The sequence below is a fragment of the Gracilinanus agilis genome, chromosome 3 (genome assembly GCF_016433145.1).
Source record: "Gracilinanus agilis isolate LMUSP501 chromosome 3, AgileGrace, whole genome shotgun sequence".
Taxonomy (NCBI): domain Eukaryota; kingdom Metazoa; phylum Chordata; class Mammalia; order Didelphimorphia; family Didelphidae; genus Gracilinanus; species Gracilinanus agilis.
The window spans coordinates 105,674,272-105,687,811 of record NC_058132.1 but is presented as its reverse complement, the minus strand read 5'-3'; the positions used below and the strand labels follow the sequence as shown (position 1 = coordinate 105,687,811).

General features: G+C 35.1%; 1 pseudogene; it reads left to right on the top strand.

Moving 5' to 3' along the window:
• LOC123241229 overlaps nt 1-1,495 on the top strand; it is a 146,106-nt pseudogene extending 144,611 nt beyond the window's left edge.
• Nucleotides 1,496-13,540: the final 12,045 nt, after the last annotated feature.

The window sequence follows — 13,540 nt, the reverse complement described above, 5'->3', positions numbered from 1 at the left end:
TGTGTGTGTGTGAGAGAGAGAGAGAGAGAGAGAGAGAGAAAGAGAGAGAGAGAGAGAGAGAGAGAGAGAGAGAGAGAGAGAGAGAGAGAGAGTTAGTTTGAAAGACATTCAGATACAGAGACAGAGGCAACTAGTAACTTTGAGGCATTTCTGTCATTCAGGCCCAAGAGCAGCAGCTATATAATAGAAACATAAACAATAAAGTTGGAAGTGACCTGATCTACTTCTAACCTTCCCCTCTCAGCATTCATAGTCTATCTTCTTTAATATTTTCTAGAAAAAAAGAATCTTTATTTCTCATAATGCAGGCTATTTTGTTGTCAGGTAAGTTTGCTTAGTGAGAAGTTCATCTGTATATTGAATTGAAAACTGCCTCCCCTAAACTAATTTTGTAATACCAGTCTTGCCTTTTGTAGTCCAGCAAAATAAGCCTAATCCCTCTTCCATGTGACACTCTCATGGGCAAAAAGTTCAGTGATTACCTAGTGCCACCCTTCAAGGATGAAATACAAAGTTGTTTGGTTTTTAAAAGCCTTTACAATTGAGTTCCAGACTATTGATTATTCTACCAATGATTGGAATATTCTACATTCTGACCAGGCATCTTCTTTGATGTCTGGAATTTTCTGACACTTACAGTATCTACCTCTGTTAAGGACTCAACTTAGAGGGTTCTCTTCCTTTAAGAGATATTTATATGGTTGTTAGTCCTTCTCAACACCAAGAAAAAACAGTCTTCCTTTATTTTGAATATATTATCTATTATCAAAATACATTAGTCAGTAAATGATCAACATACTAGTAAATGACCATTTATCTATGACCATTGTATCTCCTGAATGGAATTTAAGAGAATCTTTGCTCCTTGAGGGCAGAGGCTTTCTCACTTTTGTTTTGTATCTTAGTGTCAGTACTGTGTCTAGTACTTACTAGTGCATTAAGCATTAATTAGTTAATGTGTTTTACTAATGTGTTAAGCATTAATCAGTTAATATCTTTTGATCATCGATTGATCGACATATAATCTATTGGTTGATAGCCCATCAGGAATTTAAACATAAAGAACCACTTACCCACAACTTTTCTTTTTCTGACTAAACAGCTACAGTTTCTTTAAGTAATCTCCTTAATGACAGTGATGGGCAACTTTTTGAGCTTGGTGTGTCAAAATTCGCCAAAAAAACAATCATAACTCAATGGTGTGTCACTTCGAGAAAAAAACAATAATTGCTCAATATTTATAGTTTAAATAACAAAAATGTATAATTGTAATACATAATGGTATTTAATAAACCAAAATAGGTAAATTAATATAGGTAGAAATGTCATCTACAGTGCAAAGAGTGTCTACACTACACTACAGAAAATGTTTCATTCTTGGCAAAGGGCCCTGTACTTCTCTGGAGGTGGCCGCTTATGGCTACGTGTCATCGAAAATGGCGTATCAGTGCTGACATACATGTCATTAGTTTGCCATCACCGCCTTATGATATAGTTTTACCCACCTCTCTTCTCCAGATTGGAAAAGTCCTTAGTCAAATATAGTCAACTTAACATTATACCTCAGACAAAGTCTAGCTAAGGAAGAGGAAATTAATAATATAATTTCCTTCACTGTGAACACTGAATTTCTTTTAACGCTGGTTTAGATTCATTTTTGTCTAACTCATTCTTTTATATCCAATTGTAATTTGGAAATTCAAAATATAATTCATTGTTCAGGGTGTTTTCTTTTGAACCACTTTTCCCCAAACTAAAACGTTGACATTTGAATGTCTGATAATGGTATCATCATTTTCAGAAAAGTTACACAAAGGATAAATTTTAGCTTCTCTTGTTTAGTAAATCATCCAGGGGCTTTCTAAAGGAAGTGTCACTTCCAAAAGTTTACCGTCAAAAGTAAATTAGTGATAACTGACTTAAATAAAACAAAGTAGAACTGAAAGGTCATAAAACGTGGAGCTAAAAGAGAAAGAAAGTGGAAAGGGAACAAGAATTGATTAAAGGCTTACAATGTGCCAGGCACTATGCTAAGCACTTTACAAATATTTTCAAAAAGACCATTTAGTCTAATCTAATTTTATAGATGACTAAACAGAGGATTAAAGAGGTTAAGTGACCTACCCAGCATCGCATACAGGAATCAATCATCATGCATTAATTATATATATATATATACATATATAACATGTTCTGATGGAAGAACACAAACTTTACAACGTTTAATATATGGATTCAGAATAGAATTGTTAATGCAGAGGAAATATACTGTATTATGCTATATTTGATAAGTTATTCAATGGCTTTTTAAAATTCAATCAACAATATATTGTTTTTTCTTGTCCCTAGTATTGTGACTATGTCTAATCCCTGCCTTCAGATAAATTATAGTGTAGTTGGATAGACAAAGTGCACCCAGTTTAAACATCAAATGTCTGTGAGTGATTGCAATTTAACGTGGGTGTTTACTAGGTGCATAGAGAGTAGAGATTTGGGCTTGCAGTCAGGGATACCTTATTTAAATACTGCCAATAATAGCTTTGTTGCCTTGTACAAATCATTTAACCTTCTATGTCTCTTTTTTCCCAACTGGACAATAAAGATGTTGGACTCTGCCATTTGACATACTTTCTAGTTCTAAATCTATGATTCTATGATTTAAAATGTTCAAGAGAGAAATAGAAGAGATGACCTAGGAGAGCACATCACTATTTAAAAGTTCAAAGAAGGAGAGGTCATTATAGACCAGGCTGCTGTCAAGAAACCACTGTTCCATCATGCTTTACCACTAACTCAGCATACCTGGAAGAGTTGGGAACCCACTATTCCAGTAGTTGTCAATACTTGTCGAAAAAATGTCAAAATCCAGAAAATCCAGTTCATTGATAATTTATTTAATCAGAATAGCTGATCACTTTCCCAAGAAACTAGACATAAGCCTATATATTTATGATTTATGGCATGCTAAACAGATCCCCAAACTTGTGAACCAGGAAATATAGACTCTAACCTAGTTGTTTAATGACTTCAAACCAGAGTAAATCTCGTCAAATCTCCAAGCCTCTGTTTTCTTGCCTGTAAAATGGGCACAATTATACTTATGCTACCTAGTTCATTGGGAAGTATTTCATGGAACTCTAAAATTTTAGTTACTTAAAAAAAATAAAATAGATATTATACTATCAGCCTGCATGATATCTTGTGATAAAAAAGTGGCATCAGAAAGCCTTACCTGGCTTACTTTTGGTAAGTTATTTTCCCTATCTCTGTGTGTGTGTATGTGTGTGTGTGTGTGTGTGTGTGTGTGTGTGTGTGTGTGTGTGTGTGTTTTATTCTCTGAAATGAGGGAGTAGGATTAAATGATTACCATTGTCTTTTTAGTTCTAAATCCTATGATTCTATAAGAAATCTTATCTATCTTTATATCTAACAATCTTTTTGAGGATAGAATGAGATGATTACTAATATCATTAAATATGAAAATATTTTGAAAACTGTAAAGCTTTATTATACATATAAAGGATTATTAGTTTCAGTAGTTCAATAACTATATTATGAAAATAATTTATTAAATTAAAACTTTGAGGAAATAGAAGTGGCTGTCTTTTTTTGAAGGAGTATTCAGAAATCACCTTCAGTGGATACTGTGTTTACTTGATTTAGGTTGGATCTAGTGAGTAATTAGGTTTATTAACACCCTGTCAATACAATTTGCTTTCTTCTGTCACTTTAAATCATGTATAACAAATTCAGGTACAGGGGCAATAAACTATCACATTCCAGACAGAGACTCTGAGGATAAAGAAATCTTTGATGATGAGCATGAGATAAATTACATGAAACAGATCAGAACTAATGCTAAGCTCAGAGTTCTTCAATTTATGAACTAGATAAATAGTGACAAAGTACATAGAACATACAGCCGGCAATTATAATTAGCTTAGTTCAAATTTGGCCCCAGACACTTCCAAAGCAAATTACTTAACCTTCTTTCATCTGCCTCAATTTTCCCACCTGTATAATGGGTTAAATAATAATTTCTATCCCTCAGGGTTGTTATGAGAATAAAATGAGATAAATTTTGTAAGTCATGGTATAAAACTTAAAAGTGCCTTATAAATTCTAGCTTAAAAAAATATTAGGTGACCCTTGACTCCGCATGGATTTAATTCAATTAAATGCATATTCATTAAGTCTCTTCTATGTATAAGGTGCTTTGCTAGAATGTTATTAAACAAAGACAAAAATAAAATACTACATGCCTTTGGGGACCTTCAATTCTACTAGTAAATGAAAAGATTTCTTGAATATTTGATTCCATGAAAGAGAAAATAAATATTTCCCCCTCATAAAATTCTTGTTAATGGAAAATGCTACAATGCAAAATGTTATCTTTCTTAGGTATCATAAAACATTCATCTCAGAAATTCCTTTTTCATGCCAATCAACCAACTAGCTGACTAACAAATATTTATTTAGTTCATGTTATTTACCAGGTACTTGCTATGGATTTAGGGGATCATGGTGTTAAAGTACTCTAACCAGCTTTAGATGTCAAATTTAAGGAGGGACATTCATGAGTTGTGGCATGGTCAAGGGTGCTGGAAATACTAGAAATTAGATTATATAAATGAAGTTCACTCAAAGGCACTAGAACTATTTAATCTAGATGAAAGACAACTTGAGTGGGAAGTTAGAATCCTAATAGTTATTTTCATTGTTAAAAAAAAAAAAATCATTGGGAGCTGGGTAACTCAGTGGATTGAGAGCAGGCCTAGAGATGGGTAGTCCTAGGTTCAAATTTGGCCTCAGACCCTTCCCAGCTGTGTGACCCTGGGCAAGTCACTTGACCCCCATTGCCTAGCCCTTACCATTCTTCTGCCTTAAAGCCAATACACATTATTGACTCCAAGATGGAAGGTAAGGGTTTAAAAAAAAAATCATGAAGAAGAGAGACGGTGCATTCTTCTTTGGTCTAGATTAGAGGGTATAACTGGGAACAAAGAGTGGATGTTGGAAGAAGGCAATTTTAGTTCAGCATAAGAAATTTCCAGACATTTAGAACTGTCAAAGAATAACATCATCTATCATTGCATTTTTCCTTTTCATCCTCTCTTAGTTTCCTTCTTTGTTGCTTTTCATATTCCCAATTCACTACTCCCATCATCTTAAAAAGAAACAAAAGTCATTGAAGCCTGCCATATTATTTTTATTATTTATATATTTCCTCCTCTTCTGCCTCCCATCCTCTTAACCACCTTCTAAACTGTCTGCAATATGTTGTTTTTTTTTTTTTAACCCTTACCTTCCATCTTGGAGTCAATACTGTGTATTGGCTCCAAGGCAGAATAGTGGTAAGGGTAGGCAATAGGGTCAAGTGACTTGCCCAGGGTCACACAGCTGGGAAGTGTCTGAGGCCAGATTTGAACCTAGAACCTCCTGACTCTAGGCCTGGCTCTCAATCCACTGAGCTACCCAGCTGCCCACTGCAATATGGTTTTAAAATTTTGTTGTCCCTAAAATTACCAATGAACCCTTCATTGTTAAATATAATTTAATTTTTTTTTAGTTCTCTTTTTCCTTGATATTTCTGCAACATTTGGAACTGTCAAAGACTTCCAGCTTATACTTTATTTCTAGGTTTTTGACACCATTTCCCCCCCCCCCCCCACCTCATTCTCCTATTGCCTTTCTGACAATCATTTCTTTGTCTCCTTTTCTGGATCTTCATCCATGTCAGGTACATCAATTTTGGGTATCACTATGGTTCTTCCCTGGGTTCTTTTTTGTATCTATAATCTCTCATTTTGTGATTTCCTCAGCTTCTATTAATTCAATTATTTCTATGCAAATGTCTGTCAGATACAAAGCTCCAAGTCCTTTCCTGAGCTTCTATTATATGACAACAAACTGTCATTGAACATTTAAAACAAGATATCCCAGAGTCATCTCAAACTTAGAGAGTCCAAAATATAACTCATTGTCTTCTCTTTCAAACCTTTCTCTTTTTTTAACCTTCTCTATTACTGTTGAAGTCACCATCATCCTTCCATTTGTTCAGGTTAATAAACTTAGTCATCCTTGACTCTTCACTCTTATTTACTCTCTATATCTAGTCATGTACTAAATCCTTTCCCCCAAAAACTTTCCCAAATTAAATAAAATTATTTGCCTTTTCCCCTCTTTGAGCAATAGTATCCTTATTCAAGCTTTTATAACTTTCTACCGAAACTATTAAGCTGAACTCTTAATTGATCTTCTAACTCAAATACCTCCTTATTCCAACTCATCCAACCGTGAGGCTGGCAATGATTTATCTAATTATTTCTTGCCATCCTTCCCCAGTTAACAAACTGTAGTTGTTCCCTGTAATCTTTGACATAAATACAAAAATTTTGTTTGTCCTTTAAAGCTCTTAACAATATAGGCCCTTCCTATTTTTCTAATCTCTTTGCATGTTACTATCCTTTACACATTCATTATATGTTCTAGCCATAATGACTTGGCCTACTTGATCTTCCTCACAAATAATATACTCCATATCTAATTTTCATGCTTTTGAAAAAAATTTCCATTCATGAGGTGTTCACCATACCTAGAATGCCCTGCCAGATATTCTTTAAGCCCATGTGCCATCTTCTGCAAAAGGCTCTTCTTTCCCCTTGCCCTCCCCAATTTTACTATTTTTTCTCTTGACTTTATGTGTATGTGTATACTATACCCACACCTATATATATATATATATACATATATATATATATTCCCTTATATGTATATGTTTTCTCCCTTATTTTAAAATAAAGTTCTTCAACAGAAGCATCATTTTCCTTTTTGTCTTTGCATCCTGAGGGCTTAACCTGGTGTCAGACACAATAAATTTTCAATATATTATAATTGATCCCAAAAGAAACAGTTTTGCCTAAGTAGTTAGCAAGCTTCCTATCATAGAAAAGATTGAAAATAAGAATGTATCTGTTGTTGTTGTTGTTGTTATTGTTGTCATTGTTATTGTTTCAGTTGTGGCTAATGCTTCATAATCCCATTTAGAGGTTTTCTTGACACAGATACTGGAATGGTTTGTTATTTCCTTTTCCAGCTCATTTTATAGGTGAGGAACTGAGATATATAGTGTTAAATGACTTGTCCAGGATCAAACTTAACCTGGATTTGGTATGGTATAGTTAGGACTAATAGATTGTGTAAAGTTGAAACTCAGGGATCTCCAGATTCCCTTCCAGCTTAATGTTTCCTAGAGGATTTTCATCTGAACCACATTTCAGATTCGTCAGAGTCTTTGTTTTGAAATATAGATAATAATAAAAATAACTTTGGGCTAAAATTATTTTTCCCCCAAAGCACTATCACATTCCCTGTCTCATTTGGTACTTAGAGGATTCACCAAGGAAGCTAGTGCTAACATCCCTCTTTCACACTGAAGCTTTAAGAGGTTAAATGGCTTTCACAGTGTGTAATCTGGACCTATAGGAAGGTTTTCTTTTTCCAAGTTCAGTGTTTCTTCCTTGCCTCCCTCACTTTGTGTTTCAAACTACAATAAAAGCAACAACCAAGAAAACACAACTAGCTGTGGGGATATACTGGGAGGGGGAAGCAAAAGAGAAATATAAAAGCATTTCCTTTCTTTCTTACCTTTTATAAATATGTTGATCATTCAATAAATAATCAAAAAATCTTTCAATAAAGCAAACAATAAATCTTTCATTAAAGTTAATACTGTTGATATGCTAAGCCTTAAATGAGGAAATATCACTAAGGTAAAAATGGAAATGTTCATTTGGTCAGTACTTAAAAATTATTACTGATAGTCCTTAACCAACAACAAATCACTTTTAAAGAATATATTATGGCTCAAAGGTTGCTTCCTGATAATAATTTTGTCATCCAGGTATTTAATTATCATTAGGCTCATATTAGAGATGAAAAAAATCAGATTAAGTGAATTGTCCAAAATCAAACAGCTATGAATTGCTAGCATTAAGATTCACACTCAAGATCTTGATTTTAATTGTTCTGCATTATAACAAGCTGCCACTAAACCCATTTTTACTGCCTAACTTTTTCCCTTTAAACTAAATTTAAAGACATCACTGGCCTTCAAATACTAATCAAAATTAATTTTTAAATAGGATGATTTCAAAGAGTGCATTGTTGAGTTAATGAAGTTAAAATTTGTTAGTGGTAATGTGCAAAGTATTCTAACTGACCCAAGGATGCTGTTCTTTTTTCTGAGTTGGATGGTCTTTTCTCTATATTCGCATTTCAGAACGCAGCATGTATAATGAGAGTAATGAGAGTCCTAGGGCGCAGAGTCCATTTTTTATCAGTATTACAACTACAGATGGAGAATAAACTCTGTTAACGAGTGCTGATGCTCATTCACACCAGAGGGAGGGCCAGCATGCTGATCCATGTGATTTTACTGTCCCTTGAACAGACAGGATGGCTTTCTGCCCAATATGCTAATTTCATCAGAAATGGCCAGGGTTGCCTAATGTCTTGCTTCTTCCTCACCGGTGGGTGTTATGAAGCTACACAGGCAGCCTTGATGCAAATAGAAAATATGATGCACTTATCCCCAAATGAACTTGTTTGTGGAGAGATGGGATTTTAAAAAATAATTAATTTGCAACTGAACACATGGCATACAACCACACTCACACACATATACCCACTCCCATATTAAAATTAAAAATTATTACATAAATAAATATTTTAAATGATTGACATTCAATAAGCCAGTTTTTTTATTTTACATAGAATAGACGTGGCTGATTTGTCGTCACGTTTTGCTTCTCCTCTGGGTGAATCTCTGAACCATTATATGCCTAAGTCAGAATTCAGGTCCCCAGAAGACAATATTGGTGCAATAGGAAGAGTGCCAGATTTGATGCAGGAGGACCTGGGTTTCAACTCCAGCTCAGGCACTTACTAACCACTTGTGTAATCCTGGGCAAGCCACATTTAATCAGATAACAGATTTAAGAGCAGCCAGGTAGAAGAGATATATGTCTTCTTTCACAGAATGATGGACATGGAAAAATATATATGTATATTTCATAATAACACAGGTATAACCTATATCATATTATCTGCTATCTCATGGAGGGGGGCAGGAGAGGGAAGAGTGGAGAGAACATGGATTGCAAAATATCAGGAAATGATTATTAAAATTTGTATTGGTGTATAATCTAGAAAAGAAAAAGAAATTTTTTTAAAGAGCAGTCAAGGACCTTTGATGTCCTATTGACCATTCCTCTCCAGGCCTTCATTTCCTTTTATCTGAATGAAAGGCATTAGACTAGACTAGAGATGTCAAATTCAACACCTATAGGACTGTATAGGCCAAACTAGATTAAAATATAATTGGGAAATATTTAACAAAATAAAAATAGAATACAACACAGATAATGTTAATAAATGACAATATGTGACACCTCTAACCAGAATTTCTTCCACTGTCTATACCAGTGATTCCCAAAGTGGGTGCTACTGCCCCCTGGTGGGTGCTGTAGCAATCCAGAGAAAGTAGTGATGGCCACAGGTGCATTTATCTTTCCTATTAATTGCTATTAAAATTTTTTAAAAAATTAATTTCCAGGGGGCTAAGTAATATTTTTTCTGGAAAGGGGGCAATAGGCCAAAAAAGTTTGGGAACCACTAGTCTATACAATACCCTCAAATCTGGATAATTAGTGCCAAGAAACATAAATACAATTTTCTTTCTTTCTCTCATTTCTTCTTTTTTAAAAGAATGATTTTAAAAAAAAGAGAAATAAAGGCATTTATTAAAAATTTACTAGTTTGGGGTACAACTAAGTGACTCAATAGATTGAGATCCAGGCCTAGATGTCCTGAGTTCAAATCTAGCCTCAGATACTGCCTAACTATGTGACCCTGGACAAGTTACTTAATTTCCATTGCCTAACCCTTACCATTCTCCTACCTTGGAACCAAAACATAGTATTGATTCTATGATGGAAGGTAAGGGATTTTTTAAATGTACTAGTCATAGCTAGAAGGTACCTGGCACCAACATGCATCTTCCTGAGTTCAAATTCAGCCTCAGACACAAACTAACTGTGTGACTTGCCCCAGACATTAACTAACTGTGTGACCCTGGGCAAGTCACATTACCTTGCTTGACTAAGTTTCTCATCTGTAAAAAGAGCTGGAGAAAGAAATGGCATAGTACTCTCAAATCTTTGTAAGAAAATTGCAAAAAGGTCATGAAGAATCAGACATGACTGAAAAAAATGACTAAATCGAAATGGCACTGTAATTTAGTTTGAACAATTATGTGTATATATGAATATGTGTTTGCATGTATCATATATATGTACTTATTTGTAGACTTTTAATCTCTTCATATATGTCTTCCCATCATTCTTGGTATTCTTCATATTCATCAGATTTTATAACACAGAAATATATAACTTTTTATCAAAATTTCTTGTCAACCTCATTGTTATCCTTTACTCCTCTCTCTTGTTCATTTCTTATATCCTCTCAATTGTCCAAACTTGCAATTTTTTTCTTCCAAACATTCCTCTCTACATCCCTTCTCTTCACTCTCAGTCATCACCATAGGTCAACCTCCATCCCTTTTCATTTGGTCTAATGCAGTGATGGGCAAACTACAGCTCACGGGCCAGATGCGACCCCCTGAAATGTTCTATCCAGCCCCTCGACATTATTCCTAATCTGATGGATACAATGAGTAGGATACAACACAATGAAACTTCAAAAGAGTTGCCTTAGAAACAGACTAACAGATGCCCATTTCCTTTCCTTTGGCCCCCTCTTTAAAAGTTTGTCCATCACTGGTCTAGTGTAATAACTTTCTAAATGATCTTTAAAGGTGGAGCAGAGAGATTAGGTCCAGAGAGGCAAACTTGAGAATCATCAGCATAGAGATGATCCTTGAATTCATGAGAGATAACGAAATTATCAAATGAAATAATGAAGAGGTCCCATGCTAGAACCCTACAGGTCACCTACAATTAGTGGGCAACTTACACGGTAGTTGATGTGCCAGTCACAGACTTCCCTTCAATCAAGTCCAAACTTTGCTGTCCAAGTGATTTCCTAAAGCTCAGGTTTGATCGTGAGAGTAAGATTGAATGAATACTCCTGGTATTTCAATTTATAGGATTTAACAATAATAATAATAAAGTGAGAGAGAGAGAGGGATACCTTTAGCCAAGTGAGCAGAGTACAGACTCAGAGACCCACACCTGCTGCACTTTACCAAAGCAAAGCCCCAAAAGAGTCCCGCTGATTGGGTTTCAGCAAAATTTATCTCTTAAACATAATGACATAAAGTGAGCACATAACTTAAAAGCTCTCTGGGTAAATGTGAATCAGGTGAAAGAAATTTCTATTTGCACATTCCCCCTGTGGTCCTTCGGAAGACCAGTCTCCCTAGTGGATCATTTTAAACACATCCCCTATTCAATAGAGCCTTTCATAACCTATTATTGGTTTAGTTGACTCTTCATGATTCCATAGACCATATACTTCACGGGATTTTCTTGGCAAAGACACGAGAATGGTTTGCCATTCCCTTCTCCAGTTGATTAAAGCAAACAGAGGTTAAGTGATTTGTCCAGTGTCGCAGAGTTAATAAGTATCTGCAAATGGATTTTAATTCAGATTTTCCTGACTGCAGCCTCAGGGCTCCATCTATTGAGTCACCTGGCTACCTTATAGGCAAAAAGAAGTTAAGTGATTTGTCCAAGTCACACAGCTAATAAGTGTTGGAATATGGATTTAAAATCAGATCTTCCTAACTGAGCCATCTAGTTGCCTTCATAACATGCCTTCCCTCTAACTTTCCATTCTTCCTGTACCTTACTCATGTCCCTGTGATCTAGTGTTCCTGGACATCTTGCTGTTCCTCTAAGAAGGTACTCCATCTTTGTGACTCAAATTATTTTCACTGGTTCTCTCCTGGGACAGGAATCCCTTCCTCATTCTGTCCTCATGAGTGTTTAACATCCCAGTGAAAATTCCCATATTCCATGGGTGCCTTTCCTCATCTTTCTTTTTTTTTTTCCTTTTAAAACTTTACTTTTGCTGATAGAATCAAAGCTGAGTATTTGTTCCAAAGCAGAAGAACTGTAAGGGTTGGGTAATGGGGTTAATGACTTGCTCTGTGTCATACAGCTAGGAAGTGTCTGAAGCCAGATTTGAATAGAGGCCTCCTGTCTCCAGGCCTGGCTCTCTATCCACTGAGCCACCCAGCTGCCCCCTTGTCCTTCTTAATTTTAATGCTTTCCTTCTACTGATTTTTAAAAATGTATTCAGTATACATATCTTGATATTTACTTGTTTCCCTTACTGGACTGTGAGCTCTTTGAGAGCAGGAACTTTCATTTACATTTCTTTGAGCTCCCATGACTTAACACAGTTCCTGTAACATAGTAGATATCTAATGATTGTGTATTGATTGCTGATTGAATGAATGGTTGAATGAATGAATAAATAAATCTCTCCTGTAAATTATGGGAAGCTAAAAGAAATGCATTTTTCAAGAGAAACAGTTTCCATTTATAAATGAACAAAATTTAGGCACAAATAATCTCTATCATTTGTATTGTACTATTATGCACCACTTTTTTCTCACAGTTCACATTTGATAGATGAAAAAGTTCAGCTCAGAAAGGGGAAGTGTTTTCCTAAGGTCACACAGCTAAAATGTGACATAAAATTTGTATCTTACTGATTACCATTGCATTCCAAATACCTCTATTTGGAAGAAATTTTTAATAGATGTTGAATGAATGATGTTTTAAAACTAAGCCTTGAGCTAAGGTTTTCTTATTCTCAGGTCAGTGTTCTTTCCAGCACACTATGCTTATTAAAATGTAGGTGTACATATACAAACTATAGTTAAAGTATGCATTCACATAAGCACTATGAATTAATTTAACTGAAGGGCAATCAAGATTCTAAGGCCATGAAAGAATTAGGCACATGATGATAAGGAGAAATACATTAGTTGTGCTTAAGGGGAGGAGGGAAAGAAATGATCCCCTGGCAGTTCATTGAATGTTAAATTACACAATATATTCAGCTCTCTAATAGTTTTTTTAGCATACCTTCCCTAGCTTTCCTTCTTGTACTCAAATGTAATAGTGTACCCAGAGACTTATTAAAATCTACTCTTGAAATGAATGGCTTCAGACCATTTTGGCAAGTCAGAAATATTCTGAATGGCTCAAGGAGAGGCTCTCAATATGTCATGAATTGGTCCATAAATAATCCTGTAAATTACCTCTTCAAGGGCACTCACCAGCAATCTTCTCACATGTTCCAAATCCCCTTTCATTGCCCCGATTTTGTTAATGAATGGAAGTGTGGAGTCTTCCCCTGAGTAGTCCTAGCACGAATCTCCTTTAGAGAAGATACTTGATAACTTTATGTCTGACATCCAACACCAAACTCAAGTCATTTAACCTAGAGAGGTGGCAGAATAGCAGACATTTTCAAAACAAAATTCATTACCCTTTAAGTGATTAAT